A 17,668-nucleotide genomic window follows, 5' to 3' on the forward strand; every position below is an offset into this window, starting at 1 on the left:
GTCTCTGTCTCGTCTTTGTACAGGCAGCGGAATGTGGCGTTACCTCCCTCTGGCACAGGAAATACAGGACTCTCTAGGATCACATCTATAGAACCAACATGTTTAACATCTATAGGTATTTTGGTACTTTTTAAAGTTTTTCATTTTTCATTACTAAACATTATATCTCCTGTGTTTTACTGCACTGTTGGATTTATTCACCGAAATACAGCATTTTTGCACTTAAATGTGTAAATATATTGATTGTACCAGAGATCTTAAGGTGGATGGACCGGCTGACGTCTGCCTTGGATTCAGACTGACACCAGTAAACTCCAGTGTCTCCATCAAACAAGGTGGTGATACAGGAACCTCCTACAGAATCACAATGAAAAGAAAAGAGGGTATTCAGTTAAAAGTTATTTATCATATCAAATCACACCAATACAATAATTTACAACTTTAGGCATTCTCTTATTTCTTTGAAATAATTCTTTGTCCTTGGGAATAAAATATGATTTAAAATATGTTCTAATAATACCTTCAATGGCTCCCCATCCATCCTCACAGATACTACCAGTCTTCCTGGTGGTATTTCTTCTCACAATCCATCCCACTGCAGGCTTCTGTTCTTCCTCACAGCTCAGTGAGATGAGGTCTTCTTTTAGAAACTGAGATCTGTCTGTTCCAGAGACTCTGACCTTGAGAGACACTGGAAAGAAAGAAAGAAAGAAAGAAAGAAAGAAAGAAAGAAAGAAAAATACATTAGTTAAATGAACAGATAGGAGGATGTACACGTAATATTTTTTGTTTTTTATCTGTTATCATGATAAATAAATGTTAGTTTTGTGGTACATAAGATACAAACAGTCGGCTGATTCTCCTCGACATGCGTTAATATAAAATAATGCATTAAATGAATCACCCAATGAGAGTCACTATATGTAGCAATATGATTGTTTCTTATTTTAATACTTTAAATACCTTTGAATACGTTTAATACATTTTTAGTGACTCATGATCACCGTACATTATCAGACTTAAATTTACCCTTCAAAGTATTATTTTTTTCTTTTTTCTTTTTATACTTTATTGCAGGTTCACACAATACATTATCATTCATTTCATCAATATTAGATTACAAGTTTTCTTCACTTGTTAATTAATCCTGCATTTTCTTTTCCTTTTTATACACAGACACAAAAATAATACAGTAAAAGAAGAAAACATAAATAAAAAGGGATGGGGGATAGAAATAAAAGAGAGAAAAGGAGATAAGAGGGAAAAGAAAGAAAAAGGGGGGGGGGTGCTTTACTGTAATTCTCCTAAACTACTTTAACCCTTCATGACCCATTTACTCCAGTTTCTTTCAAATTCATCTACACGGTTTCTCATATTGGAAGTAATACTTTCCCTCTCTTTATTCTCTTTAACAGTTATTTTCCAATTGTTACTAGATGGTGGCTTTGCATCCAACCATTTGTGTTGTGATTTGTTTTTAGGCGGCGATTTGTAATATTGTATACAGCTATTTACCTCCCTCCCTATGTTTTTCTAGAGGAATAATTCCTAATAAAATATTAATTGGGTGTAAGGAATTCTTTAAATCAAATGTGTTAGTTTTTCCTGTGCCGTCTGCCAAAATCTTTTCAATATTGGACAGAAAAAGAAAATATGTGCATGATTGGCTTCCAGTTCTGCACATTTCCTCCAGCATTCAGCGCTATACCTGCTGGTCTATGTTTTGATAGGATTTTAGGTGTTAAATAAAATCTTCATTTTCCAAGCAAATTTTCGCTATTTCTATTTTTGCTCATGAATTCCATTAGCCCATGCATTATCTGTCCCTGATCTCTCTGGTGTTTCATGAGGTAACTTCTAATTCGTAGGTATTCGAAGAAATGATTATTGCTTACACCGAATTTATTGACTAGACTGAGTTTCAAATGAATTTCTCATGTTATTTGTAAACATCTGTGAAAACACCTGTAATCCCTTTCTGGCCCATTCTTCTGGAATCTTTGGCTGAAAATCTGGATCTCCCTCAAATAAATACATTTTTCATCACATTTATACATTTTACGAATAGATTTCCAGGTTGTTAATGTATTTTCTACACATCTGCTATTTCCACTATATTTTTGAATTTCCTTTAAAGATGAAGTGCCATGATTTTGTGTTTTTGGATTGTCACTTTTGACCCACAAGGTGGCAGCCTCGAAGTTAATTGTTTTTTCTATTAGTTTCCATTTAGTTTTAAGCTAATTATTCAACCATTTCATGTCTATTTGAGTAGCATGGAAGTAAGTCAAATTCTTGTTAATGCCCAAAATCATTGGATCGGGTTTTGTATACAATATTAGACCCTGAACTTCATTTCCCTTAGGACACTCATGTCATGCTAGTTTCTCATCTGCTAGTTTTGTTATTCAAAACAAATTGATTATCCACAAGCAATAAGGAACACTAGGCCTATATACATAAATAATAGAACAAAATACACTAAAATCAGCACTGGTGTATTAATGAATGCATGGTTGGGCTGAACTGCAAATTTTCTCGGGCAGGGTTTGCCTGCATCACCAAACCAAAACACCTGAGAAAAAAGGGAGTCCCCTGCATAGGCTGGGCTTCTGAGCAGCGGGGGCGGGGTTTGCATAGAACTGATGTGGGATTCCAAATAACGCATTTGTGGCCACGTTTTGACACTCAAAGTGCTCTTTACTTGTCAGCAGAATGTTCCAAATAATACTTCACTGAACTGATAGTGATAATGTTGTGTATTCTCATGTCACTAGGTAGAATTACCCAGATAATATTTCAATGAACTGACAGTGATAATATTGTCTCCCCACATTGTGCCGACACCTTCTTATTAACAGCCTAGCCTGGTTTATAGGCTACATGGTGACAGTAATGCTTGTTTCAAAACCATAAAACACAAATAAAACAAATAAAAATAATAAATGTGTATTTTTCTTTTCTTCAGATACCTTCATCTCTCTCTCGTACAGGCAGCTGTTCTAAATATGGGCATAAGTGTCTTTGCTCTAGTCTAAACTGTCTCACTCTACCCATAATGCAATGCAGTTGCCTCACCTTCTGGTTGAACAGGTCCACAACAGAGGATGAGATACACCACTGGAGAGAGAGAGAGAGAGAAAGAGAAAGAGAAAGAGAAAGAGAGAGAGAGAGAGAGAGAGAGAGAGAGAGACACACACACACACACACACACACACACACACACACACACACACACACACACACACACACACACACACACACACACACACACACACACACACACACACACACACACACACACACACAGACAGACAGACAGAGAGAGAGTTGTAAATTATAGTTTTATGAAAATATCAAAAATATGACTGATAGGGGTAATAATAATAATAATAATAATAATACACTCTAATTCAATAGCACCTTTCATGACATGAAATGCAGCTCAAAGTGCTTTACATTGACACATTGAAACTCTTTCTTTGATATTTTTCTTCTCTATAGGCTAATATAATTGGGGGCCGCCCCAAGTGTAGCAGTTATAAAGCACACGCCTTTCGTGCAGATGGTCGTGAGTTCAAACCCTGCCTGGGGTTGACGTCAGCAAGGGCATGGGGTCACAACAGGTTCCTGACGCCAAATCAAATGGGTTCAGAGAAGGCGCGTCTAAAGCCTGTCCTGGACGGGAGTCCCCAGACGTAAGAACAGATTCATAGGCTAATATAATTATTATATATTATAATTAATATAATTATCTGACACTTCCTGTTTAATTCCCCACTGTACCATTACCAGTAGTAGCCTACTGAAGATTAAAGTAGGATAGGATGGCCTTTCTAGTGATAATTTAATATGAAAACCTACAGATCATGTGCATGCCTACATATTGGCCCTCATTTATCAATGGAGTGTAAAAAAGCAGCATATTTTTGGCCCCCAAAATTGGCATAGGGTAACGTTGAAGGCCATTTATGAAAGCATCCTAAACAGCCAATTCTGGTGTACATTTGATCCCATCGTTGCCGGCTGAATTTAAAAAATCGCACCCGTGCGAAGTGAGCGGTGCAAACACGACGGCAGATGTCATTTTATGTGGTTAATGAGGAGGAGTATGACAAGTATGACATCACTGTCAATATAGGAAATTAATATAAAACTAAAGATAGTAATGACAAGTATGACATCACTGTCAGTATAGGAAATTAGTATGAAAACTTAAGATAGTAATGAGATTTCACAGACCCTTAGTGAGATGAGATCAATGGAAGAAATGTGGAGTTACAGACATACGGTCAGACAGACAGAAAAGATGTCTGTCTGTCTGTCTGTCTCAGACAGACAGAAAAGATGCACCTATCACTTCAGGACCTAAGGAGAGACCCACCTGTACAGAGGAAAACAAGAGAACTGGAACCTGTTCCAGCAGATCACTATGAAAGCTATACAGAAACTGTCTTAGAAGACATCACTCTCTCTTTCTCAGAACAGGAGAAGAAACGTAATATCACAGATGTCCTTTTCGTCAAGCTGTGGTACAACCGTTTAACCAAGCCAGAAAGGAATTTCACAGACTGATCCCTCCCGGAAGAATGGTAGGAGCCATGCTAGTAGGACTAAGGGCAATCAAACGACAAATCCATACAGAGGACGGAACCATCTCTGGACAGAACCAGCTCTGCCACCAGAGCCTGATGACTCTGGTGGTCGTCAGGCAACCAGGTCACAACGATAAGGGACCTTATTTGCCTCTAGAGCTCAAGGGCCAAGATCAAAGCACCTGTTTGCTTGGTGTATTTTATTGTTTTTTTTTTTAAGTGGAGGGTTAGGCTGTTTATTTGTATTCTAAGGTTGTCTTAGCTGCCTATAATCTATAATCTCTGGAATTAGCCACAGTCTGTCTAAAAGTGTGGTTACTTTCTCTGGTTATGGGTATATTCATCTCATACAATTTTTAAATTCAAATTCAAATGGTCTATTCTGTTTGGCCTATTCATAACATGAAGTCATGAACGGTAGACTCTGTGTCTATGATGTACTATTCTTTTGACTAAACGCATTCTTTGATTGGTCTTTGCATGTATCCATGACATTATGATCAAGTAAGCATTTGATTTGACACCATATTTATGACACCATACTATTTTCTCCGTCCTAAAGTGTGAACCAATCGGGTGCCTCTGTGCCTATGATATAATTTTTTATGACGTATTTTCTCCGGCCTAAACGCGTTCTAAATCAGGGTGAACCAATCGGGTGCCTCTGTGCCTATGACATCATGGACAAATCAACAGAATCGAAGTGTTTCATTGGTCTGGCTAACTCATGTCATCATCATTAGTGACATCATAATTTTGGTAAAAAAGCGGGACATAGGAGCGGTTTGCACTGCTCAAAAAACACGCCCTTAAATATTCTCGAAACCAGGGTTCGAGTTATGTGGGGGCCAGTGGGGGCTTAGCCCCCATAGATAAAGTCTGGGACCCCATAGTCAAAAACCCCTATGGGGTCTCTTTTTTATCCCAAGTGTTTTTTTTTTTTTTTTTTTACTGACAGTCCCACATATCATACCTAAATGTCCAAATAGATAAACATATTCCCACCATACATTGCCGGCAAATATCGAATTTTCATAACACAAGGATTTTCAGTTTCACAGTGCAAGGAGTGCAGTTAACATAGGTGCAATACAGCCAGCCGCCTGCACTGTTTGTAGCGGGGGCGCTAGCGAGATAGAGATAGTTGAGAGGACTGAATTTTGCACAGAAGAGAGAAGGACGTTACGGTTTGTAGCTCTGTGCAGTGAGCAGCTGAGGAGAGGGGACTGGAGTGGAGGAGAATACGTCGAATCTTGTCTTCATTTTACAATGTGAAGTTCATTTGAGCAACACAGCACTGTTTGTGTTTAGTGGACACACATACTGTACACATGCTGTTACCCAAACCACGCATGCACACCCACATTAATAAATAATTATGAGAATAAAAGTAGGCTATGTAATCATTATTAAAATTATAATCATTATAGGCTCCACTAAATGGTCAGTCCATAAATGTAGGCCTATTTGCAAATGGAAAGGGGGGAAAACAGCTCGTTTACAATTCACTTTTGCTACCTCTGAAAGAAGTAAATATCATGGAATTAAATTTATATTGGAGGTGAGTGAGAAAAGGAACAAATATTGATGGTTAAACTTAAAACTTAAAAGTAAGACTGAACAATGACATCACACCGTTTAATCCTACTATTAATTTTATTATTATAAATCAGGCGCATTTAATGTGGGGTGTGAGACTTCCTTTACCGTCCGGGTTATAACACACTCGCTGCAATGGTTCCTACCTTTCCTTACCCCATGCCTGGGCATGGGGTAAGGAAAGGTAGGAACCATTGCAGCGAGTGTTTATTCTAGCCACGGCCCGGACGGCAAAGGAAGGCGGACTGCAACAAACTACCAAACAATGCTGTCTTGTGAGCAAGACTGTAGCCTGTGCCCGTGACAATGTTTTTTTAGTAAATAAATATGAACCCGACCCGCCTTGTTTTGAGAAAGAAAAATACCCATTTTAGCCGACTTTATGCTACCAGAACGGGAACTTTTGGCTGGATGGCTCAGAGCTCAGATCATCAGATGGAGGAATTGGGAACTGGAGGCTGAGCAATAATGGTGAGTTAATATGAACAGAAAAGACTGCCTGGAGTTGTCAACATAGCCAATGTGAAGCCCGAATTAATATTGTGAAAGGAAAAATATGATTTAATATAGGAAATACCCGTTTTAGCCGACTTTATATCCGCGAAATACCCGATTTAATATGATTTAATATAGGAAAGTACCCGTTTTAGGCGACTTTATATCCGCAATTACCCGATTTTTTTTCGCCGCCGCCGAGCCCTATTCTGGCGCCGCCAGAATAGGGCTCCCATAGCTCTGTGGGTATAACTCGATCACTGCTCGAAACGCCCCGTTTTTTTGCGACCAGAACAACCAGAATACGACATAGCAACGTAAGGGGAGCCAATAGGAAAGAGTTTACTGCACGCCTCACTCCCTTTCGTGTCTGCGTTATGGTCCGTGTCAAAATCTAATCAATTCATTTGGTTCACTCCAGCAGTCATTTTATAGTTATTTTAAGTATTACATTCCTTCTTAGTATACAATAGGCCTATGTACAGAAACACTTGCGTTGCTTTTATGAATTTTATTATTTTTATTAATTAATATTGCAGTGTTTCGTACCCTGCTCTCTCGCTCAGGTAACAAAGCTACGCCACCAAAACCAGCTGGCGTGGGGGGATGACGAGTGCTGACTGCATGAGTCGGGGTTCTATTCCAGCTCAGGGCACTAAATCTCTACAATGTCAATAAAAGCAACGTAAGTGTTTTATACACACATTTGCCATAACAGATAAAATATACACAGTGACCCCTCCAGTGACAATTTACTGTGTCAATTTAACTCAGAGAGAGGGGTACCCTCTCGTTTAGCTACCTCTCGCTCTCGGAGGAACAAAAACATAGCTCATATTGAGCATAATTCCTGTATAGGCCTATAAGTATATGATGGTTTATGAACAGCTAAAGTGTGTGTGTGTGTGTGTGTGTGTGTGTGTGTGTGTGTGTGTGTGTGTGTGTGCGAGAGAGAGAGAGAGAGAGAGAGAGAGGAGTCAAGTGATCTGTTTGAAATCCTCACTTTTTTGGTTGCCAATACGCGAAAAATGAGTGCAAAGCATAGTAAAATAAGATATAAATAAAGTACTTACATGATATTATACAGGATGATTTAAATGTCATGATGTCAAACTGACTGACTGACACTGACTGAGTGCAGAGCTGTGTGGTTTCATATGTAGACCCTCTGCTGCTAGATGAACAGCCCATTTCCTTTAGGGTACATTTCCTTTGTGGTAAAATGCTCTGCGCGCGCACACACACACACACACACACACACACACACACACACACACACACACACACACACACACACACACACACACACACACACACACACACACACACACACACACACACACACACACACACACACACACACACACACACACACACACACACACACACACACACACACACACACTTTTCGGGTTTGTAACCGGTCTGGAGCGGAAACCACAAAACGTCATGTTGTAGTACTCAAAGGACTACAATTTGCCGGAAAGATCAAACCGGATTCAGTTTTAACCTAAAATATTCCCCTGCGCTCAAGGACACACTTTTAGGGCCTACCTAATAAACTCCTTGATGCGGAGTAGTTTTGCGTTTGAAAAATTAGTTTGGTATATGCATCTTTTAGTCCAACTTTTAACGACTGGCAAGACTACACTGGCTACTCGAGCATTTTAATAGGGATTGGGGAAACAAACGGGGGGAACCAAATCAAAGCGACGCCGCTTCTTCTAGTGGTTTCCGCGCTCTAGGCGGAAACCAAACGGCCTGTGGTGAACGAACACCAGAAAGCCTGGTAGGCGAGGTTAAAGCAACTTTACATAAAAACAAGCTCAACGTGGCTTATAATAATCAGACATGGCAACACTCACCATGCGTTGTTCCTCCACTATGCAGTCAGTAAGTCAGTCACTGAGACTAGCGGGTGTCTGACACTCTGGCTGGGGGCTACGCTACGTTTGGCTTTGTTGCTTGCTAACGCTGCCCGCTATGGTCAGTCTGTAATGATGTATGGGACTAACAACAACAAGCAGACTTCTCCTGGACTTGTTCTCCATGTTACAACAACTACAGTGCGTGCGCTCCGCACTGCACAGCGTAGGGACTAGCGAGAGAGAGAGAGAGAGAGAGAGAGAGAGAGAGAGAGAGACGTCCTGAACGTATTAAAACTAAGATTTAAGGTAAATTGAGCCACTGACAAAAAATGCCTTTTCATACAAAATAATTAATCTAGGCAAATCATTAGCATTTTATGTGATAAAGGTCATCAGAACATGTATTATACTATTGTATATATAGGGGGAGAGCGGGGTAAACTGAGACACCGGGTAAACTGAGACGCTCCATTTATCTTGGCAATGGAACACATTTGTGGCCATGTGACCATTATATTTTCAAGCCCCTTGAATTTCCCACTTGTCATGAAAAGAGAGACCTGATAGTGCTGTAGAAAACATGCTTTTTTCACAAAAATGTGTTTTTTGCATGTAAAAGTAAATTTTCTTGCTGTCAACATAATCAGCTGTTGTGTCAAAGCAAATTGATGCAGGGAGAACATTTTATATCATACATGTTGATGAACTACCAACTTATAAATCCATGTGATAGATGCTAGCTGAAGATTACCCTGAATTGATAAAAATATCCCTTTTCCCAAAATGTGGCTGTGGGGTAAAGTGAGACAATTGCTTCGGGGTAAAGTGAGACTATCCTTAACATGAAAGACAGGGAGAAAGCTGTAAAAACCTAATTAAAGGGTGTACCAAACTAGTCTCAATTGATTCTTATGTATTTTCCCCTGTAGAATCCATTTTTGATATATATTTCTTTGTATTGTGCATAATTAATGAGATAATTAGCATATTTGACTAAATATGCGAATTATTTCATTAGTTATGCACAATACAACAATATACTTTGCAGAAATAGATTCTACAGGAAGAATTACATAAGGATCAACTGAGGAAAGTTTGGTAAACCCTTCTATACATTTTTTATAGGGTTTTTAGTTTTTTCCTTCTGCCCATGTGTCACATTATTTGACACATGGGTGGAAATGACAGGACAAAGCCTATTAAAAGAATGTCTGCTATGTACATTTTTGTATTGCGCATATTTAACCCGGTTAACCGGGTTTTTGTGTTTTTATGGTAGTTTTAAAGTGAAAAAAGTGAGTGGATCACTTTACCCCGTTGATTTCTCTGGTCTGTCTCAGTTTACCCCGGTCCTGGGGTAAACTGAGACACAAGACCACTTTTTTTAAAACAATCATATTTTCTCTGCCTTTTGTCTTGAATATGTTCTGATAACTTCCATTGTTAGGAAACATCCCAAATTACTGGGAAATGTGTATATTTTTACTGATATATCTTTTAGTTCGCCTCTAGGGGAGAAAATGTAAAAAGTGTCTCAGTTTACCCCGCTCTCCCCTACTATTTTTTTTATGTATTTATCAACTTATTGACAACTGAGATTGTTTTCACCTGGCATTAACCCTGAGTAGTCATCATGTGACTGATGTGATTGTATCCAGAGCAGTGTCAGCAGAGTGGCGACACGCTTTGATCTCGCCGCAGACTGTAAGTGGCTTCGCATGAAGCCTGTTCTCATTCTTAGCAAGCCTCTGCTGCTCTTCAGCCCCGTCCGCCCCCATTATAACCGAGGCATTTTCACTCGCTGGTAAGTAGACTAAATAACGTCTTTTTCTCCCTTTTAGTAATGTTGTCTACATTGGAGAGGCCTGTGAATGCGTTAAAAAGGGTGGAAAATACGTGATTAAGTCTACTTACCATCACAATTCAGTATCACACATTGCTTCACCCCTATCTCTCAGCACATCATATCTCTTGACAGGAAATGACAGTTTGACTAACCACAACTTCCTAGTTCCTACACAAGTGTGTTCTGTTGTAGTTGTATGTTAACCCATTCAGGCCAGGAACGCATTTGAGTGTATTACAGTACAGTATGTAGCAACACATTTGTTTTTTGTAATTTTTGAATATTTTTTATCGTTTTTCAGAAAGCTTAGGTCAGGCCTAAATGGGAGGCTAAGGTATTTACAGTAGGCCTATCTATATTTTGTAAGCATTTTTGAATATATTGTACTTTTGCCTCCACTACGTTTATAGGAAGGGGACAAAGGCGACGTTTATGATTTGAGGAAGAGCAGCAAAACATGGCGCTTCGCTCCGTCTCACATTGCCACATTTTTTATTTCAACATGTTGCTGATATGGAGCAGCTGTTACAACATATCTGTCACAGGTAAAGTTAACAGTTATTTACAGTGGAGTTATGGACAGGACAGGTAAAGGGTGATAACTCAATTCATAAAGATTATGTTTTCTTTTTCTTTTTCTTTTTTTTTTTCATTATCGCATTTTTGGATTCAGGGCAAAAAATTAGAAAATGGAAAACGAGCAATTATCCATTTTCAACTTGATTTTAGAAACAAATATTGAAGAAAAAGTTTTCTATTTTAAATGTTCCTTTCCATTATGAGTAACTCCATAAAACTGGTACAATTTGAGGTCCCTCTAACCTTTTTAGGTGTATTTTATATATTTGGTCACCTAATTGATTTTTAAAAGCTTTTTATCATCAATTGAAATGTTCCCTTTAATATTGTGTAATCTTACATACATCTTCATGCCAGAAATTATCTTGCCTTTTTAGCTGGGTGAAACGCTGCACATCGTACTGAAGTGACGTCATCATGAAAGCGACTCGAGTGAAATGACAGTAGACAAGTCCTCGGCCTTGTGGAGCCATGCGGTCGGAGTTTTAGGCCTAGCCTCGCAACAGCCAGCACTAATATTGTACAATTTAAGAGGATGTATAAGAACCAAATGATCAAGTGTTATAGAGTGGAGGAAAGTGGATGTTGATTGTATTTAGTGTTTTTTAGTTTTTATTAATTCTTCGAGTATTATTATCCATTATATATGGATAAGTTCACTGAAAATGTGCTGAAGGGTGAACAGGTGACCAACTTATTTGACAAATCAATCTGAATCAACTGGATTCAGATTCAGATTTGGCATAGTTCTATTTAACTAGAATGAGTAGATTACAATTATAGACATTTGTATTTAATGTTAATGTCAAATAATAGCCACAAAATCAAGGACGCAATTATATTGAGTATATTTCACTTCATATATTGCTTAAATACTATTTGGCAAAATAGTCCTTTTTTACAGTGAAACAGTAACTAGGCTACCACAGTTGTCAGTTACCCATTCCTGTCCTGTCCTAAACATCCATGCCTGATTCATATGTAGACCCCTCACTCATTACAGACACATAATATACAATAAGTATGTGTTTTGGAAAGGACAGTGGACATGTTGTGCATAATGGTAGGCTAGGCTAATGGTGATGGAATGAAAAATGATGTAATTTGTATCAAAATACTTTAAGGTCTAGTATTTTCTGTATTTTAAATACAAAATACCTTTTTAATGTAATTTTATTCTCAAATGGACATATTTTAAACATTCACAAAGGTTTAAACTTAGGGGGAAAGACAATTTGCTGGTGGTTTGTGTGTGTGTGTGTGTGTGTGTGTGTGTGTGTGTGTGTGTTTTTAGCCTCTCTAAATTGCTGTCTGTGTGTGTGTGTGTGTGTGTGTGTGTGTGTGTGTGTGTGTGTGTGTGTGTGTGTGTGTGTGTGTGTGTGTGTGTGTGTGTGTGTGTGTGTGTGATACATAGGCGAGTACATATATGAAAAAAAGCACCTTACCCCAAAATAATTGCAACAAAACGTTTTTCAACTGTGTTTTGTAATAATAGGTGTCCTTAATAACATACTAAACGTTTACCAAAGTTTGACCACTAGAAAGGTGTCATTTTCAAGATGGCGTCCAAGATGGCCAAACATTCATTAAAATGAAAATACCCAAACTAACTTCATCATTTACTCGAGACCAGTCATTTTTGTGTCAAACCCTATTTTTATGTGCCTATATGAATCCATTGGACCCTAATCCATTGAAAGGGTCACCTGTTTTTTTTTTGTTTTTCTTTTCAGATGTTTGCTCAGGGCTACCAGCTGATCCCTTGTGTATACAGTCTTAGCTCTGCAGGTCATTGTGTGTAAAAGGTGTCCACAAACAAACAGAAAACATGACAGACGACACGCCTAAAACTATACTGCTAATACTAAAATTTGATCACAACTCCTGACGTAATCGAGTTGAAGCAACGCTGATTCGCCGGAGGGATTTCCAAACGAGGAAAACCTCTTCAATGAGAGCACTTCCAGACTAGGATTGAAGGGTAGTACATCCACAATATTCAAGGTAAGTTAGGTTGCAACGTTACTATGTACAGACTTGCTATGTGTGCAGTGCTTGCTCTGCCTCATATTAACTATTTGTTAACAACAATTAAAACAATGTTAGCATGGAAACATCAGCAGCTACAAGTTGCTCATATCTACTTACAGCTAACTGACATTACATTCATTAATCTAATTAATTAATGTTAGTGCTACTTAAGTTGTTAGAATGCAAGTTAATTGTGTTAGATTGATTCATGTTTAACATGCAAAAATCACAATACAGTAAGTTAATTAATATGACGGTGGAGCAAGCACTGCACAGATACTGTAGCAAGTGTTCACAGTAACATTGCAACCTAACTTACCTTGAATATTGTGGATGTACCATTCAGTCCAGTTACTGTAGCCCTTGTTCTTAATTCTTTTTGGGGATGTTGAAGTTGTTATCTGCCCATTTGTCAATTTGGTCAAAAGAAATTGGTTGAACATAACTCATATTTTGGGAACATCGCTCCATTGTTCACAATGGTTTGTAATGCAGGCTCAGACGTGTTGCCACCCCATGTGGTCATGTGATCCAAGATGGCCGCGGTGTGATATGGTCTATGCCCTCTTCCTTTGAACTAGAGCTGAGCTCAGGCAGATTACGTGATACATCTGAACGAATCACATTGTCAGAAATCTGCAACAGCCAATGACAGCTCGTTGCCGGGTGAAAATCCACTCTTCCTATTTTATGATTGGTTGCTGATACAAAGGAAATGACCAATTTTGGATCAGAAAGCCATAATCTTCACTGCGAGAGCTTTCCATTGATATCAGGGGGCCAGTTATCTAGAAAGAGATGATAAGGAAAAGACACCAGCGTAATTTTCTCTACCCCGCAATTCTTGCCCAGCAGATTCATCGCACTCTGTTGCAAATTAATAATAATAATAATACATTTTATTTATAACGCACTTTACATTTGAAGTAAATCTCAAAGTGCTACATTAAAATCGAAAAACTAAAACAACTAAGAATTAAAACGAGAACACAGTAATTCAATTAAATTCACACGGGAAGTTCGGTGAATAACATTAGAGTCTATTAGAACCGTTTGGACAGCTCATGAACAAAAAAATGATAAACTGAACGATAGAGTTCTTTGTAAAATACTCAGCTCAGGAATATAAACATGTCCAGGGCCGCTGCTACCCCTTTTGGTGCCTGAAGCACAACTGGCCATCTGGTGCCCCCCCAAGCACGCGCAGCGGGCGTGCACTTCAGACCGTGTCCGGCCCCCAGTTCAAATGGATGAAACCATTGAGCAGGATATATAGTATGGTGGTGCACATAATTGAAAGCAATGTGTTTTGCTGCTCAGTACTTAGTTATATTAAGAAAAAAATAAACTAAATACTTATGTAATCTTCTTTCAAGAAGAAACCTTTTATTGTCATTTGACAACACACAGTAGACAACCTTGTCATTAAATCTTCAATAAAATAGTGTTAGGCTACTATTATTTTAAATAGTACAAAATGCAATCTGACAGTGCAATCTTTAAAATAAATTCTGTCTGGTCTGTGCTGGTTAATGCTGCTGTACCTTCAGGACTGCTTGTTGGTGCTGCACCCCCAAAACCACTAGTTGTGAGCTGGTGTTCATCTTGTGTACCTGTAAGAATGATAAACAGACTTAGCTAATCACAAATGTTTATAGAGAACCTTGATGATCATAAGAGATAGTATAATAACAGACCAACATTGCACAATGACAAATCTGATCATCATAATTGATTGATTTTTAGTGTCCACCAGATGGCAATGATAGCTCTCTGACACCTATACTATAGGACCCCACTAGTACAAACATTTCCAGATCCTAATTTGTATATAGACCTTGTATGCTGAGCTGTGATGCCACTCTGTCTGCTACCAGTCTTTAAATAAATGTACTGAAAGAACCCAAGTTTCTTCATTTAGATAAGAAACATTACAATAATTACTAACTTATAATTAATAACTACTAATGGTCAGTGCTGCTACACCTCCAGGGCCACTGGTTGTGAGCTAGGGTTCAACTTGTGTACCTGTAAGAATGATTAACAGACTTAATCACAAAAGTCACAAAAGTATATAGAGAACCTTGAGGATCAAAAGAGATTGTATAATAACAGACCAACATTGCACAATAACAAATATGATTGTCATAATTACCTGAACTACAAACAGTTAGTGCTGCTACACCTCCAGGGCCACTGGTTGTGGGCTGTTCTTCATCTTGTGTACCTGAAAGGATGAGGAACAGACTTTAATATTTACTCAAGTGTATTAGAGCAGTGGTTCCCAATCTTTTTAGCCCGTGAGCCAAAAGAGAAATGTTATGTTTGCCCAGGATCCAAACTAGTGAAAATAGAAGATCTACAAGCTCACAAAGCACCGCTTTGCGAGCTTGTAGATCGGCTACTTTCACTTCATTTTGTTTGTTTTAAAAAGTATGATTTTTGAAAATTAGATTTTTACTTGAGTCGTGACCCATAAAAAAAAATAGTCCATGACCCACAAATGGGCAAGTGGGCAACCCAACCTTAAGGGTCATATAGCATAAACACACTGCAGGACTATGTAACATTTATGATAACACTCAATCACCGCACAAGGCTTTGCCAGGCCCAGTACCTTTATACTAATCAAAGGCATGAGCTGCAGCTGTGAGCTGACATCGGCTGGAATGTCCCACAGGCTACATTAAAATAGGCTATTTGGATTTTACCTGAATTTCTAGAAAGATAACGCCATATAAATAAAATCACTCATAGACTAGTGAGTTCTACACATTGCACTAAGTTATTGGCACAGCACAGCCACAGCTTGAGCTATAGCATACATGCTATGGCCATAGTCAGCTGTCAGCCATAAGCCCATAGCTATTAGCATGCAGGATGCAACAAGCAATGAATCAACCAGTTGACACTTTAACAACAAATAGCCTACCTGCAAGTGATGCTTGAGCCTCATCTCTTCTCATCTTCTTTTTTCTTTACTCATTCCCCGATTGTTGTTGTCTCTTGGGGGGTGCCATGATGACAGGACAGGTTTTCGTTCCGTGGCTTACAAACAATAACAAATGCACTTGTGCTCTCTTGTCTCTCTGCAGCTGCGCACTGTCTGCCAGACGAGCACTTGCAGGGCTGCGGGGGAGAGAGGAAGGGAGGCGGGGCCGCTTCAGCTCTGTGTGTGACAGCAGGCAGCAGGGGCAAAACTGTCTGTCTGTCTGTCTGTCTGTCTGTCTGTCTGTCTGTCTGTCTGTCTGCTCTGCACCACATCAGAACAGGCATCAGTGATCACGCACGCAGCACGCTCACAACATCGCATGCGTGATATTATTTAGGCGAAGCAAATACATTTTCTTTTTTTTTTTTTTTTTTTTTTGTGCCTTTTGGCCATTGTGATGCCTGATGCGGACTAGTAGCGGCGGCCCTGAACATGTCACACATTGTGTTCTGCTGTGTTGCTTTTCGGTGTGTAGGCCTACGCTGTATAGCCTAACTTTATAGAGGCATCTAAAGAGCACACTGAACTAACTAGTATCGTGAGACTCTCCACCATTTCCTGTCTGGAAACCAAATCTTGCGATAGCCCCGAGACAGAAACTAACCTGCCGCGGTTGCACGGTTTCTACCAACGTTGATTTCTACAATGATGGCGGCACCCGTACAAGGGCCAAAAAAAGCTTCATATTCGCAGCATAGAAAACAATGGCTTCCCACCGGCACCGCCCATATTTTTTACAGTCTATGATTGATATAGGGCATCGCAGAAGCGACCTGGTGTTTGTCAATGAACCTAAGCACAACAGTGGGGGCCAGTGGTGGGCAAGGAGGTAGTGCTTTGCTGTGTTGACTTACTATTCTGTCCATAACGGCACATAACTCGGTAACGGCGCTGAGTCGTCTCATGCGACCGTCGCAACGCTCGACACGGCGACTCGCTCGGCGGTGTCTCACGTGGTTCATGGTCGCCTGCAGACGGCGCGCCTCCGTCGTCATCACTGAAAATAAGCGCTCCTTTCTCTTGCAGCCCCCCGCGCCCCCACCGTTGTGCTTAGGTTAGTTGGCAAAAACACGCACGCATCGCAGTAAGGTGCTGGAAGTAAACTGCCCATTCATTTTCACCATAGGGGATTTTATTATCAGCCATAAAGTCATAACAATTCAATGTACACTTACCACTAAGATTCTGGTTGTAAAATGGTTCTATATGCTCCTGTAGAAACCCCAAGTATGTATGCAATCACTCTGGTTTTAATAAAAACATGTTTTAATAATGATCGCACAGAGAAGAACTGCATTACTAAAAATGTAAATCCGGTGAAATCGATTGGTGGAGCTTGCGGTTACCTCGGAAATAGCTACTGCTCCCTGTCAGCCCGGCAGATTATTGCATTCAGGGAGAACTGCATGAGCGAGTCTTTATTTTACAAATATGATGCACTATTTTAAAGATGACAATAAGTCCACAGAGATGAAAATCACAACATGTCAGGCCATATCCTGGCCTGGATAACTAAACTGAGTGTGGTTTACGGGATATATTTCAGGAAATAAATGTCATTCGCAATGCTTTGTGGGAGTGTAGTATCTGCAGTTTTGACATAAATGATATACACAGCGTTGTACCCTACACTGTACCATGCCCAGGGCATCGCATTTTAAGC

The sequence above is a fragment of the Nannobrachium achirus genome (genome assembly GCF_963921795.1).
Source record: "Nannobrachium achirus genome assembly, chromosome: 13".
Classification (NCBI taxonomy): domain Eukaryota; kingdom Metazoa; phylum Chordata; class Actinopteri; order Myctophiformes; family Myctophidae; genus Nannobrachium; species Nannobrachium achirus.